This window comes from Micromys minutus, assembly GCF_963924665.1.
Source record: "Micromys minutus genome assembly, chromosome: 3".
Lineage (NCBI taxonomy): Eukaryota > Metazoa > Chordata > Mammalia > Rodentia > Muridae > Micromys > Micromys minutus.
This window is the reverse complement of record NC_137972.1, coordinates 36495346-36519783: the sequence shown is the minus strand read 5'-3', so window position 1 is coordinate 36519783 and position 24438 is coordinate 36495346.

Sequence of the window (24438 nt, the reverse complement as noted above, 5' to 3'; positions counted from 1 at the left end):
GATAAAGTTAGAATACATTATCTTGATAGAGGTAATCCAGGCTCAAAACCACATGCATGGTATGTACCCCCTAGTAAGTGGATATTAACCTAAATGAACAGTCTATCCATGATATAACACACAGACTGGAAAAAGTTTAAAAAGAAGGAAGGCTCACATGAGGATGTTTGAATCACACTAAAAATGGAAGAAAACAATGAGGGAGGCAGAGGAGAGAGAGAGAGATCTGGGTGGGAGTGTGACAGAAAAGGAGGGAGGTACAGGATCAGGTATAGGTATAGATAGGAGAGAAACCCAGAGAGCCAGGAGAATGAATGCAAGTATGCCACTACAGGATGTAGGGGGCTGGTGGGACTTCTAGAAAGTGCAAGGGACATTGACTGAGAGAGCCCCCACGCCTGGACTCAATGGACGATAACATTAGCTGAAATGTCCAACAGTGGGAAGATGAAACCTGAAGAGACAACATCTAATAGATAGAAAGGGCTCCTAGTAGAGGAAAGGGGTCAGCAACCTACGTACAAATTTTTTTATTCAAAATTGTTTCTGTCTAGAAGAACTACAGAGACAAAAATGAAGTAGAGATAAAAGAAAAGCCAATGCAGTGACCAGGGCAGCTTGGGATTTCCCTCTGGAGAAGGAAATAAACCTGTCACTACTACTAATGCCGTGTTGTAATTGCAGACAGGAGCCTAGAATGGATGTCCTCTGAGAGACTCTACCATCGACTGACTGAGACAGATGCGGATACTTACAGCCAGCCATGGTAATGAGGTTGTTGACCTTATGGAAGAGTTAGGACAAGGAATAAAGAGCTGTAAGGAATGGCAACCCCATAGGAAGAAGAACAGTATCAATTAACTCAGAGCCCTTGGAGATCGCAGACACTAAGCCACCAACCAAAGAGGGGTGGAAAGGCTGGTCCTTATCCCCTGGAACAAATACAGCAGAGGACTGCCTTGTCTGTCCTCAGTAGGAGAGGACTTGTCTAATCTTGTGGAGACTTGATACTCCAGGGAAGAGGGATGTGGGAGGGTTGTGGTAGTGGGTAGTTGCATGTCAGGGATGGATGGGCACCCTGTCAGAGGCACTGTGGAGGGGATATGTCATGAAGAACTCTTGGAGGGAGGACAGGAAAGGGGACAACACTTGAAATATAAAACAATAAAACAATTAAAAATAAATAAATAAAATATAGATTTATTCTAAAACACACTTTTTCCTTACAAATTTATTTAATTAAAAAGAGAGACACATGTTTGAATTTGTAAAAGAACAGACATAATATGCAGTCACTGATAATTGGATACTAACCACAGAAAGCTCTGAACACCCCAGAAACAACTCACCCACAATATGAAGTTCAAGAAAATCAAAGGCCCAAAGAAAAAAAAAGAAAAATGAAAACAAAAAACCATTATGCTTAATTTTTACACACCAAAAAAAAAAAAAAAAAAAAAAACTATTTCCAGGTTACATCTTGTTTTACGTGTACTTTATGCTCATTGTAATTAGTAAGATCTTAATGCACACTATCAAACCTTTAAAAATACTGACAAAAATGTATTCATATACTTTTATGCAAAAATGCTTTTAAAATCTATACATTCATCTTTGTTTTTTTAAAATAAAGTTTTTCAGTTAAAAATATTAAAAAAGAATATACAAAGCTGATTAAAATGCTTGACAAAAAATTCTTGACTGTGTATTTGTATCTATACCTATACCTATAACTAACCTATATCTATATCTATCTAGTCTCTATCTCTATTTATCTCTATCTCTCAATATCCACATCTGTGTATACTTGTATATTAAGAGATTGGTAAAGTTTACTGAGTAAAGTATAGAGAAATATTAAGAGAATTTCTTGGATAATTGGATAATTAAATCTGAAAGAAAAATATAATAGAAAAGAAACACTCCTTTTCAAAATGAATTATATTCTACACAAATCAATTAATTTATTTAAAAAATACAGTCATTTATTTACTCCTTGCCAGGAAGAACTCCTGGTTCATGAATTTTCCATCCCAGGGACAGATGAAGTAGAGATTTGAATTTTTTTTATGCTTGCTATCATTACTGTCAATTTACTGCTATGTTTTTCTGTTTCAACATATTTGTTTGTTTCTTGGGCTTTCTAGATTTCCAGATAGAAACCTTGAAGTCAAGGACCAATTCTTTCCTACAGGTCATTGCTAAATTTATATAGACCAGCCTATGTCAGCCATCTCTCTCTCTCTCTCTCTCTCTCTCTCTCTCTCTCTCTCTCTCTCTCTCTCTCTCTGACGTATAGTGTCTCTGTCGGAGACTCTTCTGTATGTATGATTCATCCCTCAGTGTTGATCAGTCTCCAGGATAAGCTACTCATTTATCATTCATACTTTCATTAATCCTTGATATTCCTGGCAGCTGAAGTTGCCTCTCTTTTGAGGACATTTTAGTTCAGTTTCTCCTTGATGCTCATATATTTAATTCATTGTCCAACAAATTTCGCTAATGAGAAAAGAAATTGTAGGGGTTTATTGAGAGGACTATAAATATTTCTCAATTGTGATGATATTTATCATTTAGCTTTTAGAACACAAACTTTTCTTTTTTTTCTTTGGGAGAAAACCCTGCTGTCTAGCTCAGACTGGTACAAATTCAGGATGCTCCCATTGCAGTCCCTCAGTGGACAACAGGCAGTTTATCACAGTTCTTTCCCTGAGTTGGTCAAATCTCATGGTTATAAAGTAATCACTGCATTTTCCCTTAATTTCTGTTTTGAGCATTGCTGTATTTTCAGTTGGAACATAGCTGTCTATTTGAGATTATTTACCATCAGCTATGTATTAAAATTATAATAGAGACATGGATATTCATAAATTTCTGTGCACCTCTTATACTATTTACATCTCCCCTATATTTTCCCATTTGAGAAAAAAAAACTGGCACTACCTATACATAAACCAAAATTTAAAGGACTTTTGAGTTATTTGATTCATCCTTTTAAACTCTTTTCATTCAAAAGACTGTTCACTTGATTTTTATTTCCAAAGCATGTACAAAATCAGAGGATCTCTTCAAATACACTTGTTACCTTCACTTGAGACATTATCTTTACTCTTGACTAATGAATTATTCCCTAATCTTTTATTCTTTTCTGACTCTCAGCCTGAATATAACATTCCCAGTGGCCAATAGATTCCTAAAATGTTTATAAGATTTATTAACTTAAAACTTCTATTGTCTCCAATCACCCTTAGGAATTGAAATCACTCATCATTTCAACTTTTTAAACCATGTGCATTAGGGTTCTGCCTTTCTTACAAACATCCACAGTTACACCATCTGTCTCGATCAACCTCGTCTGCCTTGCTTGTTTTGATTCTAACAGCTTGCAGCAGCTTCAGAAAGGTCATTTTTGCTTCTTTCCTATACGGAATATTCTTAGTGAAGATCTTCAAATTTGAGAATTCTAACAGAGCATGTCCCATAGATGGAAGGTTTACCTCAACACTCTACCTTAAGGGGAAACATGAAAATGCTCTGTCATATATATATATATATATATATATATATATATATATATATATATATATATATATATATATATATATATTCTTTTTGCCAATTATTAAGCTTTTTTATTGGATATTGTCTTTACTTAAATTTCACATGTTAACCCCTTTCCCAATTTTTCATCTGGAATATCCCCTTTCCCTATCCCATCATACTTGTCCTGTGACAATGAAGGTGTCCCCACCCATCCACTCCCTCCCACTTCCCCACCCTAGCCTTCCCTACACTGGGGTATTGAGCCTTCACAGGGCCAAGGGACATTTCCTCTCCTTGATGCCTAATATGTACATCCAAAGATACACATGCAGCTAGAGCCAAGGGTCCTACCATGTGTACTCTTTGGTTGGTGGTTTAGTCCCCAAATGGAGGCATTAGAAAAAGGACTAAGGAGCTGAAGGGGTTTTCAACCCCACAGGAAGAAAAGCAATATCAACCAATCAGACCCTGTATCGTTTTCTCCCCTCTTGTATTTTATTTCTGTCATTTTGCATCTCCTGATACATACAAAATTGTCAGTCATTTTAAAAACAAATGTGTGATATATCATGATTTGGATTTGTTTTTTTAACATTCATTTTTAAATACTTTATTTTTTAATGTGTGTGTGTGTGTGTGTCTGTGTAGTGTGTGTGTGTGTGTGTGTGTGTGTGTGTGTGTGTGTATGAATGTATATATGATTGAGGTGCCTGCAGAAGTCAGAAGAGGGCATCAAATTCCTTAATGCTGGAACTGGAGGTATAGGGGATCTTCATCTGCTCAACATGGGAGCTGGAACAAAACTCAGATCTTCTGGAAGGGTAGGACATGATCATTGAACCATTTCTCCAACTCCTGTTAATTTCTGAGATAGGATCACACTGGCCTCTCACTCTATTAATAATAGCCAAGAGCTATCTTGAATTTCTGATCCTTCGGGATACTGTTCAGTTGTGTACAGCTTAAACAGACCTATCAAGACATCCAACATATTTTAATTATTGAGAATCTGTTTTGTCACATATATTGCCAACCTGAAACACCATACAAATATTTAACTTCTATAAATAACTTATGAAAATGTTCTTTTAAATGAATGGGAAAATAAATGAGCAATTAATCAATGAAACTCTTGGATGATTATAGGCAAACTCAGAAAATTCAGAATGAGGATAGAGAAAATAGTTCAGTGTGGAAAATGCTTTAGGTACTTGCTCTGAAAGCATGAATACCCAATTAAAGTGTGGGACAGAACTAAACAAAGAATTCTTAACTGAGGAATATCAAATGGCTGGAAAGCACCTAAAGAAATGTTCAACATCCTTAGTCATCAAAGAAATGCAAATCAAAAAACACTGAGATTTCTTCTCACATCAGTAAGACTGGATAAGACCAAAAACTCAGGCAACAGGAGATGCTGATGAGCATGTTGAGAAAGAGGAACACTCCTCCACTGTTGGTGTGGTTGTAAACTAGTACAACCACCCTGAAAATCAGTCTGGCAGTTCCTCACAAAATTGGAAATAGTACTACCTGAAGACTCAGCTATTCCACTCCTGGGCATATACCAAAAAGGTGTTCCAACATCTAACAAGGAAACGTGTTCTACCACATTCATATCAACCTTATTTATAATAGTGAGAAGCTGGAAAGAAACCAGATGGACTTCAACAGAGGAATGTATACAAAAACTGTGGTACATTTACACAATGGAGTACTACTCAGTTATTATAAACAATGATTTCATGAAAATCTTAGGAAAATGGATGGAACTTGAAGCTATCTTTTTGAGTGAGGTAACCCAGTCACTAAAGAACACTCAGGGTATATGTACTCACTGATAAGTGGACACTAAGCCCAAAACCTCAGTTTATCCAAGACACAATTAACAGACCACATGAAGTTCAAGAAGAAAGAAGACCAAAGTGTAAATGCTTCAGTACTTCTAAAGGAGGTAAAAAATATTCACAGGAGGAAATATGGAGATAAAATCGAAGCAGAGACTGAAGCAAAGGCCATCCAGAGACTGCCCCACCTAGAGATTCAGCTCATATACAGCCACCAAAACCAGACAATACTGCTGATGTCAAGAAGTACATGCTGATTGGAGTCTGATATAGCTGTCTCCTAAGAGGCTCTGCCAGATCATGACAAATACAGTTCACATATAACCATTGAACTGAGTCCCCAATAAAGAAATTAGAGAAAAGATTGAACTAGTTCAATGGGTTTGCAACCCCAAAAGAATAACAATACCAGCTAACTAGACCTCTCAGGGACTAAACCAACATTCAAAGAGTACACATGGAGGTAGTTATGGTTCCAGGTGTATATGTAGCAGAGAATGTCCTTATTGGGCATCAGTAGGAAGAGGAGCCTTTTATCTTGCCAAGGCTTGATGGCCCAGTTTAGAAGAATCTTAGGGCTGGGAGGCAGGAGGGAGTGGGCATGTGGGGAACCCTCATAGAAGCAGGAGGAGGGAGGATGGGATTGTGGGTTTATGGAGGGGAAACTGGAAAAAAAAAGATAACATTTGACATGCAAATAAAATATATCCAATAAAAATGTTAATTCCTGAATTTTCCTAGGATAGAAATAAAAGTTAATTGATCTTTGTTGTATCACCAAATACTGAAGAACAGGAAACAGAAATTTTATTCAATTTTAGAAATTCCAAAGTATATAAAGGTATCAAATGTGAGATTTGTATTTCATATGCTAAGTTTTATTTACTTTGTAAAATAGCATTTTTTCACTGTACACTAAACCTTAAAAATGAAAGCATGAATACTTAAGTTCAGATTTATTGAACTTTTTTTACATTTATGCAAGAAAATGGAAAGCCAAATGCAGTAGCACCTGTATCTTTAGCAGTGAGAAAGAGAAAGAAATAGTTCCTGGGGCTTACTGAATAGTCAGCCTATCTGACATGACAAAGTCCATATGCTGTGAGAGACATCTTAGAAATTAAGGCACAGAAGTGACTGAGGAAGACATGTTCAAATGAATATCTGTACTGCAGTTGTGCCCAGAATGATGACTTTTTAGACACATTGCAGTTTTCTCCTGAAGAGTAAGCTGACCATAAGTAAACATGGTATCTAATTGTGTGTGTATCTGTGTACATATATCATATGGTTCACATATGTGTGAACAAGAATGTGTATGTGCTCATATGCATGTAAGTATGCATATACAGGCCAAAGGTTATCTTCCTTGATTGCTCTTCATCTTATATAGTAAATAGAGTATCTCACTTAACTCAGAGCTCACCATTGGCTAGTGTAAGCTAATCAACTTGCTTTACAAGTTTTCTCTGCTTTCTCAAAACTGGTACTGAAGGGAGGTCATCAACTTCCTCAGCATTTCTGTGGATGCTAGAACTATAAACTCCATCTACACCAGTTGTAGGACAAGCATTTTTCACATTCCTTCAGTTCTAAATTAGTCTTTTAGTCCAGATTTTCTATAAGATATGAGAACAACCATGTCTCATCTTTGAAATACATTGAAATACTGTACTCTGGTCTTCCTTTCTGGTTTATATATCTTGTCTATTCTAGTTTCTAATTTTTTACAATAATAGCAGTAGGAAAACAATGGATTCAGAGAGTATCTGTGAAATCAAATCCCAGCTGTTTTATTTAGGATCAGAGTGAATCATGCATGACCTACTCTTAGAGTTGTAAGAATTAACTAGGGCCATAAATGTTGTTTGTTTGCCACAAAGTGGTGGAATAATTAAAATTAATTCTCAATGTTATTAATATATTTATTATTAGATTTTTTAAAAGAGAAATTTCTTGGTTAGCTAAGTCCTTATGTGGTCACTCTGTCACAGGGGTTTATGATTAGGGCTATTTTTTTCCTTTATAAAATTTATTTATTTATCTATGTATCCATCTATGTATTTATGTATCTCTATGTATCTTTGTATACATCTATGCATCTATCTATAATCCATCTATATATCATCTATCTATCTATCTATAATCTATCTATGTATCCATCTATGTATCTATCTATGTATCTATATATCTTTTTTGTATATATGTATCTATCAATATTCTATCTATAATCTAACTATCTATCATTATCTATCTATCTATCATTATCTACTGATCTATCTATCTATTATTTCTATCTCTCTATCTTTCCATCTATCTTTTAATATATGTTTATGTGTATTCATGTGTATATTTGTGTACGTATAATGTATAAGTACATGTTCATGCACATGAACACGCATCTCTCTATCTCTATCTATATATTATGATGTGAACATTTATGAATCATGTTTATGAGTCTAAGCATGCCTGGGCTACAGCATAGAAATGAGAGAACAATCCCAAGTGTTGTTACACGCCTTCTATCTGTTTATATAGGGCTTTCTGCTGATTAGCACAGTGTATTCAAGGTTATCTAGCCTGTGAGCTAAAAAGGATTCTTCTAAAATTATCTTCCATCTTGCTGTAGAGGTACAGGGATTAGCATAATCAGTCTGGCTTTTATGTGGATTCTGGGGTTCTGAACTCAGATCCCCACACATGTACCACAAGCACTCTGGCTATTAAGGTATCTTTCCAAGTTTAATATTATTTTTTAACTGGTAGTTGGCAGGATCTAAGCAGAGAGAAACCAGTTGTTACAACTTTGGAAATGTGCAGTACTGGCATCTAGAGAGAAGGGATCAGAGATGCTGCTGACATCTACAGTGAATAAAACATCCTTTCCTGTTCCTCAGCACAGAGGTATTCAGCCCAAATGTCAACAGTGACAAGATTTGGAAATTTTCTGCCACATCAATCTCAGGAACTTTTCAGTGGGTACACAAGGCTCAGTGCTTGTCTTTGTCTTCCCACTTCTGCCTACGTCCTCTGAATCCCACTTGCGCCAGCAACAGTGCTTTGCTCAGAGCACAATATATATTTCAACCAATGGAATGGAGAAACAGAGACAGCCTTTCCCACAGCAGTCTATTGCATTTACCTTTTGTAAGGAGTATTTGGTAGATTGAGAATACATCTCTGATTAAAGCATAAAATGCAGTTTCCATATTTGAATTAAATTATCTTCCATGCCTTCCCCCCAGTTTTCTTAATTTGCTAAGCACTGTGGAGCAGGAGTTAATTTTTAATAACTATAGACCTCAGAGAAATGTTTCCTCTTGTGTATGCCATCAATTTATCTAGACAGTTAAATTGATTTTCCTTTATGTGCTTTCTTTAAATTCCTGTGAGAAAGACACATTTGGAAGATAATTTCTATGTGAGATGAGGGACTGCTATAAAAGTGGCCTGTCATGGTTTTACGGGAGGAAATGCTGGCTTTAGGAATGTAGCAATGTGCTTTGTCCCTAAGCTTAAGGCATTTACCTGAAGTCAACCAAGACAAGTCTATTTGTAGGAGCCAAGAAAAAAAAAATTAAAAGCACTTAGGTACTGAGACTACAGGGAGCCGAGATATGTTTATCTCAGTACTGGCTGCATATTAGAATTTCCTAGGGAGACTTAACCTACAGTTGCCCAGGAAGTCAACAAAATTTAAGCATATATTTTGGATGAGCCTACAGAGCAGAGTGTCCCAAAGCTTCATATATAATGCCTCTATATCCCTCAGATTGAGAAACATTGTTGAAGCTGAAAAAGAGGTGACCAATATAATAATAGCTAGTCAGAAAGAGGTAAAACTAAGCAACAATGCAGTTTCTATTTTAGAATGTTCCAACAGACATCTCCATTATCACTGTACAGTACAGCCTACAAATCTCACCAAACACTGGCAATGATGCTCCTTTTCACTCAACATTGTTGTGATAAAGATTAGTCATCCTAAAAGTCATGATGCTGAGGTAGGAGATCTTAAGTTTATACACAACTTGGTTAATATAGCAAGATTCTGAATTTCCTCTGTCCCCAAAATGGGATCTTGTATTTGTATATTTATTGGAAAGTTTTAGAGTTACACTTATATCTTAGTTAATTCTGAAATCCACCCTCGATATTGATCAAAGGGTATAGACTTTTGTTGGATTGATTCGTAGGTAAACAGTTCTGAAAACTCATTTGATCTAAGTTCCATTTCATTTCCTTTCCTGGTCTCCCATGTGTTTCTTTAACAACACAGAGAAAGCGCCTGGCCTCTGATGAAGGTTTATGAGCTTACTGGAAATAGTGAGAGACTAATTCGAAATTGCAGGAAGTGGTAGTTTCAAAAGTGAAGTTAACAGGAACATAATATAATTAAACAAGTGAGAAATAAGTTTTCTATTCCTTCCTTTGTGGTATGATGTCTCAACAGGGATTCAATCATGTAGGTTAGAATGCATCACAATCAGAATTGCCTTCTGTGTTATTCTCTTGTTTCCAGGATGGCTGTTCCACCTATATAGTTAATACACAGATTTTCTTAAATATTATCTCCACAAAGATGCTGCCTATCACTTATGCCTCTCCTTAACCTGTCATTTGAGTGATTCTGTCTTTTCCTAGTCAACATGATACTAGGTCACCAAAAGCTGGTCAGTCTGGCATCCTTGCCCTGTATATATTGTGGATATGATACATGTCCTGTGGTTTTTCTGGAAGATACCAAGAAGCCTTGTGCATCTCTTCCTTATATCATGACCAGGGAGGTGCCTTCCCTTTATGCTCTACCACTGGAAGAGAGAGCTGTGTCAGGAGACAATACAGTCAGTCATCCCACAAACAGGAAGCAGTGTAAATAGAACTAAACAAGGAACAGAGTGATCACTTAGGATCTGTTGTGTGTATAGTGGATTCACTTACGTCTTGAATTTCCAAGTACATGAGCCATTAAATTATTCTTCATATATCAAGCAGAATAGATAGTATTTGATAGTCTTTAAAACAAAGAACGATTATGAAATAACTCAGTCTCGAAATGTAGGCTATTAAGAAATGCTTTTCATTGACTCATTTCAGCTCTAAGTCGGGTTGCTATACAGCACTGAATGTTTTAAAATTTCTAGTTTAATATCTGTCGCTGTGATAAAATACCAGACAGAAACTTTGGAGAAAAACAGTTTAGTTTAGGTAACAATTTCAGGTTACAATTCATCACATTAAGATGTGTTTTAGCAGGAGCTAAAACAGTTAATCATATTCCATCTACTATCAAGATCAGAGAGAAATGAATTAACAAGCATTTTATTCAGCTTTTTTCAGATATTTTCTCTACTCTCATCTAGTTCAGGATACAAATCTAAGGAATATTTCTACCCACAGTGGGTTCAGTCTCCCATATCAATTATTGTAATTGGGATAGTGTTCTAGAGATATGAGCACTTACCAAGCTGATATAAACAATGACTCATTAAATCTCTCTTCTCAGGTGGTTTTAGATGGTATCAAGTTGATAATTGAAAGTAAGATCTCATGGCCCTATATGTACTGTTCTACCTGGTTGTATGGCTTATGCTTCCAACCACTGCTAATTATGAAGCCAGTTCTAATGAGCTTAGTCTTATCTTGGGTTACCAGAGAGCATCGTCAGTATCAATGGGAACTTGATAGAAATGTGAGTTTTGGGAATTTTCCTAAGAATTAGACTTTCTGACATTGTACCCTAAAAGCAATCTGTCTTAACAAGTTCATTGGGTAATTTTGTTATTCCATTCAAATTAGAAAACTACTTGTTGACTACAGCGACCTTGGGGAAGAAGAATTTATTCTGGCTCGTGGCTTCATTTCATCATTTGGGAAGGCATGACATACTTCACAGCTATAGGAAATGATGGCAGGAAATCCCTGCATTTAAGCCAGTTGAAAAGTTATCCCTGAATTTATGGCCCTCTTGCTGCCATTGGAGTTCAGGGACTACAGTTGTGTGGCAGCATGCCTGCTACTAGACTCAGGGTTGCCCAACTTCCTGTATTTAGTCACTGTGAATCTCTCATATTTTAAAAAAAGCTTTATTTGTTTTTTGTTTGTTTTTTTTGATTGATTGATTGATTGTTCTGTTTGCATGTATGCCTGCATGACAGAAGAGGGCAATAGATCTCATTACTGATGATTGTGAGCCACTATGTGGTTGCTTGGAATTGAAATCAATACCTCTGGAAGAGCAGTCACTGATCCACTTCTCCAGCCTGAGTTTCTCATCTTAAATGCTCTCAGGATCAACAGTGACGACTGAACACTTATTCTCTGATGCCCTTGTGGTTGTCCTGTGCTGAGTTTTATGCTGCTTTCTTCACTGTCACATGTTGATTATATTGAAAATTCAGCCATAGGGGTCTGAGAAATTCTGTGCCACACACTTCCCATTAAAAATATTCTATATAGGAACTCAAGCAAATGGCAGCAATTAATGCCACTGGCTTCTTTTGAAGAGGAGCCAGGTTCAGTTCCTAGTTTTCATAGGAAGGCTCACAACCACCTGTAACCCTTCAGGAGATCCAAGAAACTTTTATGTCCAGCAAGTACACGTGCACACAAAAAATAAAATAAACAATTATTTTTAAAGTATAAAAATTCTTAAATTACTATATTTAATTGTATTTAAAGAGACCTAGTTAAGGAATTTCTTTTAAACTTTTAATGCACATTAAGAAAGAAAAGGTAGTGTACTAATGACAAAACATTGAAGCAGGCATCCTGAAGCTCTGGCTCTTATAGTCTTTTGACATTCTCTTATACAATACCCTGTGAGTCTTACTAAGGTGTATGGACTGTGTTCTTGGTGTGTTTTGCGTGTGTGTGTGTGTGTGTGTGTGTGTGTGTGTGTGTGTGTGTGTATCTTCATTTGCTGCCAAAAGTAGGTTCTTTGGTGAGAAGTAAGAGTTACACTTAACTCTTCTATGAAGATATTTAGAATGAAGTTAGAAGTATCACTGGCTTAAGGAAGTAGCAATAATAGGTTCTCCTCTAAGATCCATGACTTCACTAGTCACAGAAGGTTGACTAGGTTTACAGAGTCAGACATAAATACCCTCTTACTGAACAGCCAGGCCTTACATCCAACTAAAGGAGTGTTGGTTAGCTTCAAGGTATAAGTATTGCTATGAGACTTTCAGAATGTCTTTCATTCTATACCTTCTAGGATTATGAGATCTTGTCTCCCAGAGAAGGCTTCCAGTTCTCTTCTTGCCTAATTTCTTCAAGTCCTATACCTGAAGTGTGTGGAATCTTCAGCAATAGGACCTTACCTTCAAATCATAGGATACCACCTAAAACAACATAATAGTCTGTCTGGTTTTGGTGTGTCTCCTAAAAGCTGAAATGAGTTTCTCATTACAGATGCTGAGGTTTTGTTAGATAGTTTATGGCACTTTGGAGAAAAAATATTTCTGTGATTTGGGTAACTTTAAACAAAGTGTGTGTGTGTGTGTGTGTGTGTGTGTGTGTGTGTGTGTGCGCACACACACATATATATGTATGTGCACATATCTATCAATATATATATATATAAATATATATATTGTATCAAATTTTAAGTAAATATAAAGTCATATTCTGCATGCCTTTTAAAATTGTACTTAGTGTTATTTATTCTTCTCCCTTCCCTAATTGCTGGATAAAGTTCCAACTCATTTTCCCATTTCCCTACTTCATAACACAGATGTCCTAATTTCTCTGTCTCTAGAGTTTCTTGTCTCCCACTTCCCATAGTCCATTTTTACTTGCTTGATTTCTGTAATTACTCTAGGTTAAATATTCATATTTTAAGTTTTGGACCTGGGAACCACAAACAAGAAAAAATGTGGTGCTTGTCTTTCTGGTTCTGGGTTCCTTCATCCAGTCTAAATTTTTCTAGTTCATCCATTTACCTGAAAATTTTATACTATCATTTTATTTTTTATAGCAAAATATAATTCCATTGTACATATGTACAGCATTTTTATCACCAATTCATTATTTGAAGGACATTGAAATTATTCCTTTGGTACATATTTTGGAATTTTACTATAGTTTGGAGTCTTCTACTTCCTCTTCCTCAGGATACACAGACTCTGGGCATGTAGAACTGGAAGTATGAAGCAGAGTCTGGAATGGGTGGAGTTCTACAGGACCCTGGTCTGGCTGGGAGTGAGTACCAGGCATGTCTGGAGGAGAGAACAAAGGTCTTCTCTGAGGATCTTGATGTTACAACTGTTTTAGATGAAAGTCTTCTCTGATTTTCTTCAATGAATCAGCTATCTGAAATGATCTTAACTTGTGTGCATACCTTTATTTGGGGAGGTCATCATGTTTACTTCTATTTGTGGTGAACCTGAAGTATGTATGTACCTTGAAGAGTAGGAAGGGGTTTTAAGAGTGAAGTTTCATGGGATAGAACGTAAAGTGCCTGGAATCATTCTTTTGTATTGAGAGGTATTGCATGAATCCCAGATACTTGCTGGGCAGGTTCTTATGGAGAAGGTGGGGGAGGAGTAAAGGAAAAAAGAAATCCTGACATTCTAGAGGCAGAAGGTTTCCAGACATGGTCAGAGAAAGGGAAACCAAGCTGGTAAAAAGAGTTGTCCATTTTGTACTGAGCTATAGAAAGTTATCTGGACAGTGTTAGACTGTGACTTTAAATAGCAGGGTTACCCTACCCACATATGTCTATTTTCAAGTTATTGTGAATGTTATTTTCTTGTTTTTATGCACCTCTCCCCAAAATCCCTAAACCTTAAACCATATCCTTCTTGTTTTTCTACCTCTCACTTGGTAGTTCCTTTCCTGTTCTTAGGAATATCTTGAAGAATAGATAAGTAACTTTTATCAAAAACACACAAAATATATTTTTCTAAGCAAGATGACTGCTATAGAAAACTTTATAATGTCTCAGCCTATTTATTTTAACCACGTACTAATAAATAAGATATTATTTATAACAATGATGATGACTAGACTTTAGTTAATGTTTAATATATACCAGAAATCTTTCCACCTTTTTGGGAGGGGATGTATTTTCTATCTTTAGTTAGCACTATACATTTTTTTGTAGCCACCTCTCTTCATGATATTTGAGGATCCTTATTAGTGACATATCTGAAATTCTAGACTCTAAAGAACTTCTCTTTTTTTGGAGAGAGGAAGCCTTCAAACAGCTTCTTTGACCACTATTAATCTCTCAGAAGAGGAAACATCAATTTAAAGAACCAGTTGGAATACATTAATAGTAAAAATAAAAGAGGCAAGAGCTGGAAAAACTTTGCAAGTAATTCTATTACTTGCCTAACTGCTTAAGTATGTTAAGCTAAAGGGGAATAATGCTACAAATTATAAGCCATCTGGTTTTAATATAGTAACTTGAAGCTAATAAAAATAGTCAGAGACTGAAGAAGGGGAATAGTTTCTCCTTATCAGTGACAGTTCTGAGCATTTGGAAAACCATTAGAAAGATTGTCTCTAGTAGTTCCAAACTACATACATACCAAATTATACATTCTAGAAAGCTACAGCATATGTTTGAAAGTACAAGTTTTGGGTCTTTCCTCTTAAGTTACTGAGTTATCAGTTATAGTAATGCAACACAAATCAATACTTATAAAGCAGACATTTCAGAAATGTTTTTAAATCCAAAGTATAGTTTGCAAACTTCTCAGAAATTGTGTAGAAGAAATCTCTCCCAGGATAGTGATAAGCTGTCAGGTAACTGCCAGTTTCATCTTTTGAATTTTGATATTGGAATTCATTTAATGAAAAAGATATGCTGTAAATTTTCCCACAGTATTATACCTTGTACCTTATATCTATCTAATATCTTTACTTTATATTATTTCATGATTGGGTCAGTGTCTAATACTCTGCTGTGTATACGAAATAGTTCACAAGGACTAAAAGTGTTTGAGACAGATTTGTTATTTTTGAAAACTATGACCAACATTTTAGAAGGATTTGAAGAGAGATGATAATTGGTTTAGGTCCTTTGTTCCCTATAGCCTAGGATATTCAATTGCAATATCAAGTCAAGATTGTAAGAACAATTCCTCTTTTTTAGATGGTACTTGGCTTGATATCATGCATTTTCAGATACATAGAAAAATATAAAAAGTTTTGTCCCACATGTGTACTGTACTTGCATTTCAGATTTTCTTATAAGAAATTGATTTACGTGATTATAGAAATTAGTAGGTCTCAAGATTAGCATATTGACTGGCAAGCTTGATACCATGAGATCTGATTCAAATTCCATTCCATGGGTAGGCAATTTAGAGTATTAAAAGAGCTAAGCGTTCATTTCCTATATAAAGGCAAGATATGCCCTATGTCCTCCAAGGCAGTAAGGTTTGAGGAACTTCTATTACAAAAGATTTTCTTTTTCAGTCAAAGTGGATGCTGATTTGGTTGGACAAGGCCTACTACAAGTAGTGAACAGCATGTGCTATAACAATTCTCACTAACTGTGAGACTCCTTTCAAACACTGTCATGGATAGTCCAAAGATAATGTCTGCAAGATGTTTGGGTGTTCCAAGACTCCATAAAATGGACAGAATTGATCTTCACAAAGAACTCTGTTGTAGAAAATTTTTATAGGAAGAATTTCATGGGATCATGAAAGGTCTCTGTTTTTAGGTTCAAGAGAGGCACTGAAAAGGATTGTCCTTTTTGGTAAGAGTTATATTGATTGGTATAGTTATCAATACCACAGACAGATTGCTAGGAGTCAGAGGAAGGTTCTGATCTCAACACTGTATGTAGATAGTCAGCATGGTAAAGGTTCAAAAAAGAGTTGAGGCCCCTGTGGCAGAGAAGTCCCTTATAGGTTTCTAAAGTAGGGCATTTCATGTCAAGTGGCTGTTGAGTAGTAGTGCTTGTAGTCCTGCTGTCTCTGATACCCTGGAAAGTGGCAGAAGGAGGATATGCCTTGCACTGTCAGCAAGGGAAAAAGAAATTCTGGTAATGTATATCTCCACATATGTGGGAAATGAGAAAGACAAGTCTCTTTAGTTAAGACATACCTGATTTAGATATGGGTGTATGGTATTATATATAGCCAGTTGATGTTATGGGAACTTGCAGTCTGTAAATGTCTTTGGGGGAGATAGAATGGCTCTTACCATTTCTTCTGTAATCTGATTACCTATGGAATCTGCTAGGGTTTTAGAGATTCATAGTTAGGTTCTCCACAGGGAGTTTGCCATTCTTTTCACATTGTCTTATTACTATGGGGCTGTTGCAGAAATTCTGGCCTGGTTTACCCCAAATGCAAACCTAACAAATTTTCTAGAAGTCCTTCCTCCTTGCTTTTTCTAATACAGCCTTTCCATTCCACTTAGTTTCTTTAGATTATTTGTGTTGACTCACTATAGAGAATTGGAAAACTCTAGGCTCATCATGTAGTTTGGAAACACAGTTCAATTCCTTCAGGCATCTCAGAGAAAGATGGAATTATCATTCTAATTTGTTCATCTCTTCTTTAGATCTGCAGATCACTTCCTTTTGCTTTCCTTCCTTCCTTCCTTCCTTTCTTCCTTCCTTCCTTCCTCCCTCTCTTTCTTTCTTTCTTTCTTTTTTTCTTTCTTTCTTTCTTTCTTTCTTTCTTCATTCTTCTCTCTCTTCTTTCTTTTTTAATTTGTGGTATATCAGTATTTTGGTTGCATGTAATTGGGGTACCACCTAGTTCCTCAGAGTCTAGATGAGAGTACCTGGTTCCTCAGATTTACAGTTACAGATAGTTGTGAGCCTATCCTTATGGAAGGCTCACACTGAACCTGCAGAACCCTATTCAGTAATACCAAGTACTCTTAATAGCTTAGGGCTGAACCCTTTCCCTTGCCTTACATAGTTTACTTCTGAAATGATTTGAAGGGAAACATAGCTTAATTCACAAGGATGAAATGTTAGGTCTACAAAAAGTAAATTTTTTTATTGGATATATTTTATTTACATTACAAATGTTATCCCCTTTTTTGTTTTCCCCTCCATAAAGCCCTTATCATATCCCCCATTCCCTTGCATCTATGAGGGTGTCCCTCCCACACCCCCTCCATCCTCCCCAGCCTGATATTCCCCTATACTGGAGCACTGAGTCTTGGAAAGACCAAGGGCATTTCTTCCTTTTGATTTCCAACAAGGCCATCTTCTGCTGTATATGCAGCTGGAGTCATAGGTCTGTCCATATTTGGATAGTCATTTATTCACTGCGAGCTCTGGTTGGTTGGTATTGTTGTTTCTATAGAGTTCCAAACCTATTGAGCAACAAATACCCAAATGTCCTTCAACAGAGGAACAGATACAAAAGAGGTGGTACATTGACATAATGGTGTACTTTTCAGCTATTTTTAAAAAATAAGTTCATGAAATTCTTACGCAAATGGATGGAAGTAGAAAAATAACATCCTGAGTGAGGTAATCCAATCACACACGTACACACACACACATACACACACACACACACACACACACACACGCACACACACACACATACCCACACACACACACACACACACACACAGAAATATGCATTCACTGATAAGTGGATATTAGCCCAAAAGCTCTCAGATTACTTAAGATTCAATTCACAGACAACATAAATATCAAGAAGGAAGACCAAAGCACAGATTCTTTAGTCCTTAGAAGGGGGAACAAAAACAGGCATAGGAGAAAATATGGAGGCAAAGTTTGTAGCAGAGACTGAACCCAGAGATGGGAAGCAAAGGCCATCCAGAGAATGCTTCAACTGGAGATTGTGCCTCTATACAGCAACCAAACCAAGACAATATTGCTGATGTCAAGAAGTACTTGCTACTGGAGCCTGATATAGCTTTCTCCTAAGAGGCCCTACCAAATCATAACGAATACATAGGTGGATGCTCACAGCTAACCACTGAACTGAGAACAGGGTCTCCCATAGAGGACTTAGAGAAAGTGAACCCATATTTTAAGATGGCATTGTTTACTATCAAATTAGACATCTTTCATTCTTGAAAAGATTTTCATCTTCATTTGAGCTATGCTAGAAGAAGGGGAACCATCCATAAACCATGTCTTTATGTTCCTTGAAGAGGTAAATAGTTAAATTTCATTATTTTACCTGCAATTAAATATGTACAGATAAAATATGTACAGTTAAAATAAATATGAAGTACAGAGTTCATAAATGCATTCAAATAGCACAATAGTGTGTGATTCCCAAAAATCACAGAGGTTTTGGTTTCTAAAATGGCACTTGAAATTTTCCTAAACAAAATAGAATGGGAAAAAGGTGTTCCTTTAAATTTTGATGCTGGACATAATTTTCAGAAAAGGCAGTGATAAGTTAAATAAGGCAATAAGAAATTCTGCATGGAAATTAGGAGCACAAACATATACAGTAGGCTTTATTCTATGGGACTGTTTATTTAACTTGGTCATTATTTTGAATTTAAACACATTTATGTATCATAATAAAAAGAATGAAGTATTGGTAGGTAATTATGATCTCAAGAGTAAAATATAAATAAAATTTATGGAACAAATATGTTGGTGTGCCTTTGTGTGCCCCCACCCCCCCTCTCTGTGTATGTGTGTACTTGACTGATTTAATTGGTACATCAAAATAGTAACAACCAATGTTTCACATCTGAGACCCAATGGTCTCTCAAACCTTGAGGCTGGGTGCCTTGGTAATTGGAGTAGTCTCACAATGGCACATTGGAAAAGCTGACTTCCCAGTAGTTGTTGTGTCTAGGAAAGTTATGTGCCTCAGCAATCCCCACGAAACTTTCAGAAATTCTTGGTCCTTAGTCAATTATAGAATACGAAATACTTCTATTATCAGTGATGAAATCTGCAGTGGCAACACCAGGATAAACCAAATCCAAACAAGAAGGAAGACCACACTATCAATAGGTAAACTGCCTTATTTCTGTTGTGCCTTATTCTATTTGGCTGCTCACCAGAAGACTTGTGACAAATCTTCCCATGTCAATTAAGACACTATCTTATAGCAGATTTCCATTTGAGGATTCCTGTTCAGTGATTTCAATTTTTTTGGCATTTGATGTTAAAACCAACCATGGGTGTGAGCAGGGGTGGTATCTAGTTATGTAGAACATAATTGGGCTTAATCTCACTTTGAATGTGGTAATAAAAACAATTGTCTTTTTTGTTCCAGATTAGACACTACAAAAGAGCAGATATGCAATTGGATCGTAGTCCACATTGTCTAACCAGAAGGTTGTCCAGTATGTAGGTGAAGTGCAGTAAAGGCTTGAAAGAATGTGGATAAGAAGTTATTTGTAGTAGTATAAGTAAGCCACAGACAGCTTCATAACCAAGAAGCTTCATTCCAGTATGGATGGAGCCATTCTAAAACTTCCTTTAATGGGACCTCTACCTCCTAAATACTTCTAGCACCCTGAACCCATGTGTATGGAGATAAATAGGAGGTAGCATGTAAGGAATTCTCTCAGGAATGGTAATAGGGCCTGTGTTGTAGGAGGGGGTATTTTGTATCAGCTATTACAGATCCTAAGTCAAAATGGGGCAATAGTTGTCTGTTACCTGAAGATTATTGTTCCAACACAGAACTTGAAGATTAACATCAAGGATGAGGGACTTTGGAGGCTAAGTTATATCTAGTCTTTCAAATTTTGGAGTTCAGTTATTAAGGTAAAAGTAGTGTGACACCTATATTTTCTTGTCTTTTAACCATTAACATCTGATTCATTGGGTCTTAAATAATTAAACACGGCATTCTACATAACTTTATGGAATTGAAAAAAAGACATATTGTATATACATTATCCCAGATCAAAGGTACATAATAGATAGTGTTTGATTTTCTCATATAATAGTAATTTATTTTTCTTACACCCGTGGCATGTTGTTCCTTCTAATTGCTTTCTGGCCCCATATCTAAGTATAAAGTTACACAAATGTTGTGTTTTCTGCATCCAACTAAACAGTTAGTCTAAGAGATTATTTCTAAATGCCTTCATAATTTTTTTGTGTGTGAATTTCCCTTGTTAGCCAATCTTTGAATATGGTATAAATTTCAGTGCCAAATCAGAAAGTAGATCCTGACACAGCCATGTATTCAAAAGTAATTTTTATTGTACAAGAAAGGCTAAGGACATCGTCAAGAAAACAAAATGGCAACCAACAGAATGGGAAAAGATCTTTACCAACACCACATCAGATAGAGGCCTAATATCCAAGGTGTACAAGGAACTCAAAAAGCTAGACATCAGAGAATCAAATAACCATATTAAAAAATGGGGTACAGAGCTAAACAAATCATTTTCAGTTGAGGAACTCCGAATGGCCGAGAAACATCTGAGGAAGTGCTCGACATCCTTAGCCATCAGGGAAATGCAAATCAAAACAACCCTAAGATTCCACCTCACACCAGTCAGATTGGCCAAGATCCAAAACTCAGATGACAGCAGATGCTGGCGAGGCTGCGGAGAAAGAGGAACACTTCTCCACTGTTGGTGGGGTTGCAAGCTAATACAACCACTCTGGAAATCTGTCTGGCAATACCTCAGAAAATTGGATATAGTACTACCTGAAGACCCAGCTATTCCACTTCTGGGCATATACCCCAGAGACACTTTAATACACAACAAAGATATATGCACCACAATGTTCATAGCGGCTCTATTTATAATAGCCAGAAGCTGGAAGGAGCCCAGATGTCCTTCAGAAGACAAATGGATACAAAAATTGTGGTACATATACACAATGGAATACTACTCAGCCACCAGAAACAATGACTTAACCAAATTTTTAAGAAAATGGCTGCATCTAGAGAAGATCATCCTGAGTGAGATAACCCAGACACAAAAGAACAGACATAATATGCAGTCACTGATAGTGGGATGCTAACACCAGAGGCTTGCACTCCCCCAGAAACAACTCACAGACTGTATGAAGTCCAAGAAATAAAGAAAACAAAAAAATATACATATATTCACAAAACAAGAAGACTTTGACTATTTCCATGTTGCGTTTTGTTTTGCATGTACTTTACGCTTATTGCAACTAGTAGGTTTTCAATGCATACTGTCAAGCCCTTGAAAAAAATCAAGTACTGACTAAAAAACATATTCACATGGTTTTATGTAAAATTTATTTTAATGTCTGAAAAAACAGTACTGACAAAAATGTATAATTTTAAGCAAAAAATGTTTAAAAATCTGTACATTTATCTTTGTTTTGCAAAATAAAGTCGTTTAAAAAATAAAAAAAACAAAATAATAATAATAATAATAATAAAAGAAATATAGAAAGAAAAATGAAGCATTTGAAAATGTTGAGAGACTTTCCGCATTGTACATTAGGATTTTTTCCTTGGAGTTGTCATATAAAAATATGGCAAAGCTGAAATAATAATATATTTGATCTCACTATTATGTCTTGTTGCCTGCGAAATGTATTCTTTCTCAAATTATACAGCTGATTATATTAGTGTGCCTCAAGTATCTTAGAGGTGAAATTGTGTCTTGTGGATCCCCTGCAACTAGATAACAATCTAATAAACTCCAGTCCATCTGGGGATAAACAATGTGTCTGTGGGCTCTTGAGCAAGGCATAACAGGCTTGAGTTCTGGGATCCCTTCTTATGGCTTTGGATCTTAGATGAGTGAATTCAAGGTGAAGATAAATACATTTCACCACAGGAGTAATTTGAGCTTGTTTTTAGGAATGGGTGCCAATCTTACTTTCATGAAAAACAAATAAAAAATAATACCTTCAAAACAGGTATTTCTCACTTCAACCACATCTAAGTGTGTGCCATATAATAAGATGAAGATAGAGCCACAGCTGCTTGTGGTAGGTCATGAGGGCAGTAGTTGTGGTTTGAGGGTCACTTGAGTCAGAATGTGAGTATCTGTGCCACAAGGAAATTGAAAGAAGGAGCTAAAATAGACTTCTTGAATGTTGGAAGTGGATTTCATGGATTGACCTTATAGCTGGCGTCATAGTTTATACTGACTGTAGCCATAATCTCCTATCTTGGGAATGGCACTTTTGTAAATGAACATATTATATTTTCAACTGTCCTGCATGATAGTGGCATTTTCCCCCCTGCGGCTCACATTCAGCATAAGCATTAACAGCGGCAAAATTGCCCTGTTCTGTGCATTTGATATTCTGTCAGGTACATTAGCGAAAGCTAATATTGAAACAAACATTGATAATTTCCAAGCACTGGCCCTGGGTAGATTTGAAGGCTGCTCACATTTGAAACTACCCTGGTATCCAGGTATGAAGGCCCTTTAACTGAATATTTTGTTTTCAGTTTTGTCCTTACCACTAAAAAATTTTTGGATTATACATATTTAATTGTTATTTTTCCTCTGTCTTCTCTTCCATTAGACAGGTTTATACTGTGTAGTTCTGACTGGTCTGGAATATACTATGTAGGGCAGACTTGGTCTTATACTGTCAGAGATATGTCTACTTTTGCTTCCTGAGTGCTGGTTTTAAAGTTGAGTATCACCTTGTGCAGACACATTTGTCCTCATTTTTCATGCACCCATTTTTTCTTTCACAATTTCCTGATGCTTCTGTTCAGCATCTATGTACAACTTTGTATTTAAGGTGACAATAAAGGGGAAAAGAACACTTGCTTTGAATTAAAATAAGTTTTAGGGACTAGGGTTTTAGCTCAGTAGTGACATAATTGTGTAGTATTCAGGAAGCCATGAGTTCAGTTTATATCATTATGTAAAATCATGCCAATAACCATAAAACTTTTGAGGAAGAATCAGGAGAGTCAGAAGTCTGAGGTCATACTCTAGTACACATTTAGTTGAAAACCAACTTAAGATGTAGAAGAAAATGTATTGGAACAAGAAAATAATGAAACATGTTAACATAATTTAGTTCACTCTTCACATAACCTGTATTAAACAGTGGGTGGAGGATAATTTGGTCATACTCAATGCCTTAAGTTAGAGAAAACTATTTGTAAAATTTCCATTTACTTAACTTATTCTTCAGTTTCCCCAGAAGGGAACCAACCCAACACCATGTTCTCTTTCAGTGGAAACTTGGTCATTTACTCTTACATATTTTTAATCTATCAAAATCAACTATGTTGGGATCTGATTAATCTGGGACAAAGAAAACAAAGCTAAAAGATTTTAGTCTTTCATATCAGGGAGAAAAGATATGAATTGGTTCCTTTCCCCTTCAGTCTGAACTAGTCCCAAGTTCAGAAACCTCTAGTGTTTCTTTCTTTCTTTTATTTTATTTTTACTTCTAATATTATTGGGGAGGAACTTTGAAAATTAATTATGAAGCTTACCAAGGCATGTTTGATTTTCCATTTTAATGGACACTTATTAGAAAATGACACAGGAATCAGATGCTAGCTGATCTAAATTTGTTCAGATGTATCAGATTATCCATCACTTATTCTTTAGAGTTTTGCTTTCCCTTCCTTCTGATTTTTTCCACTGTTGCTCACACTAATACCTTCTTGTGCTTGTGCTCTGCACATTCTTCTTACAACCTCTTCTCTGTTGAAAAGTGAAATCCCTTCTCTGTACTTTTAATTAGGTATTATATTTATTTACATTTTAAATGTTATCCCATTTCCCATTTTCCCTTCCAGAATTTCCCCATCCTATCCTCCAACCCCTGCTTCTATGAGGGTGCTCACTACCAACCAGCTCACTTCTGCCTCCCAGCATACAGTGGGGCATTGAACCTTCCTAGGATCAAGGGCCTCTCTCCCCATCGATATTCAACTATGCTATCCTCTGCTACATAAGCAGCTAGAACCACTGGTCTGTCCATGTATACTCTTTGGACAGTGGTTTAATCCCTCAGAGCTTTGGTTGGTTATATTGTTGTTCTTATGAGGTTGTAAACCCCCTCAGCTCCTCAGTCCTTTTGCTAACTACTCCACTGGAAACCCCATGCTCAGTCTAATGCTTGGCTGTGAGCATCTGCTGTTGTATTTGTGAGGCTCTGGCAGAGCTTCTCAGGAGACAGCTCTATCAGACT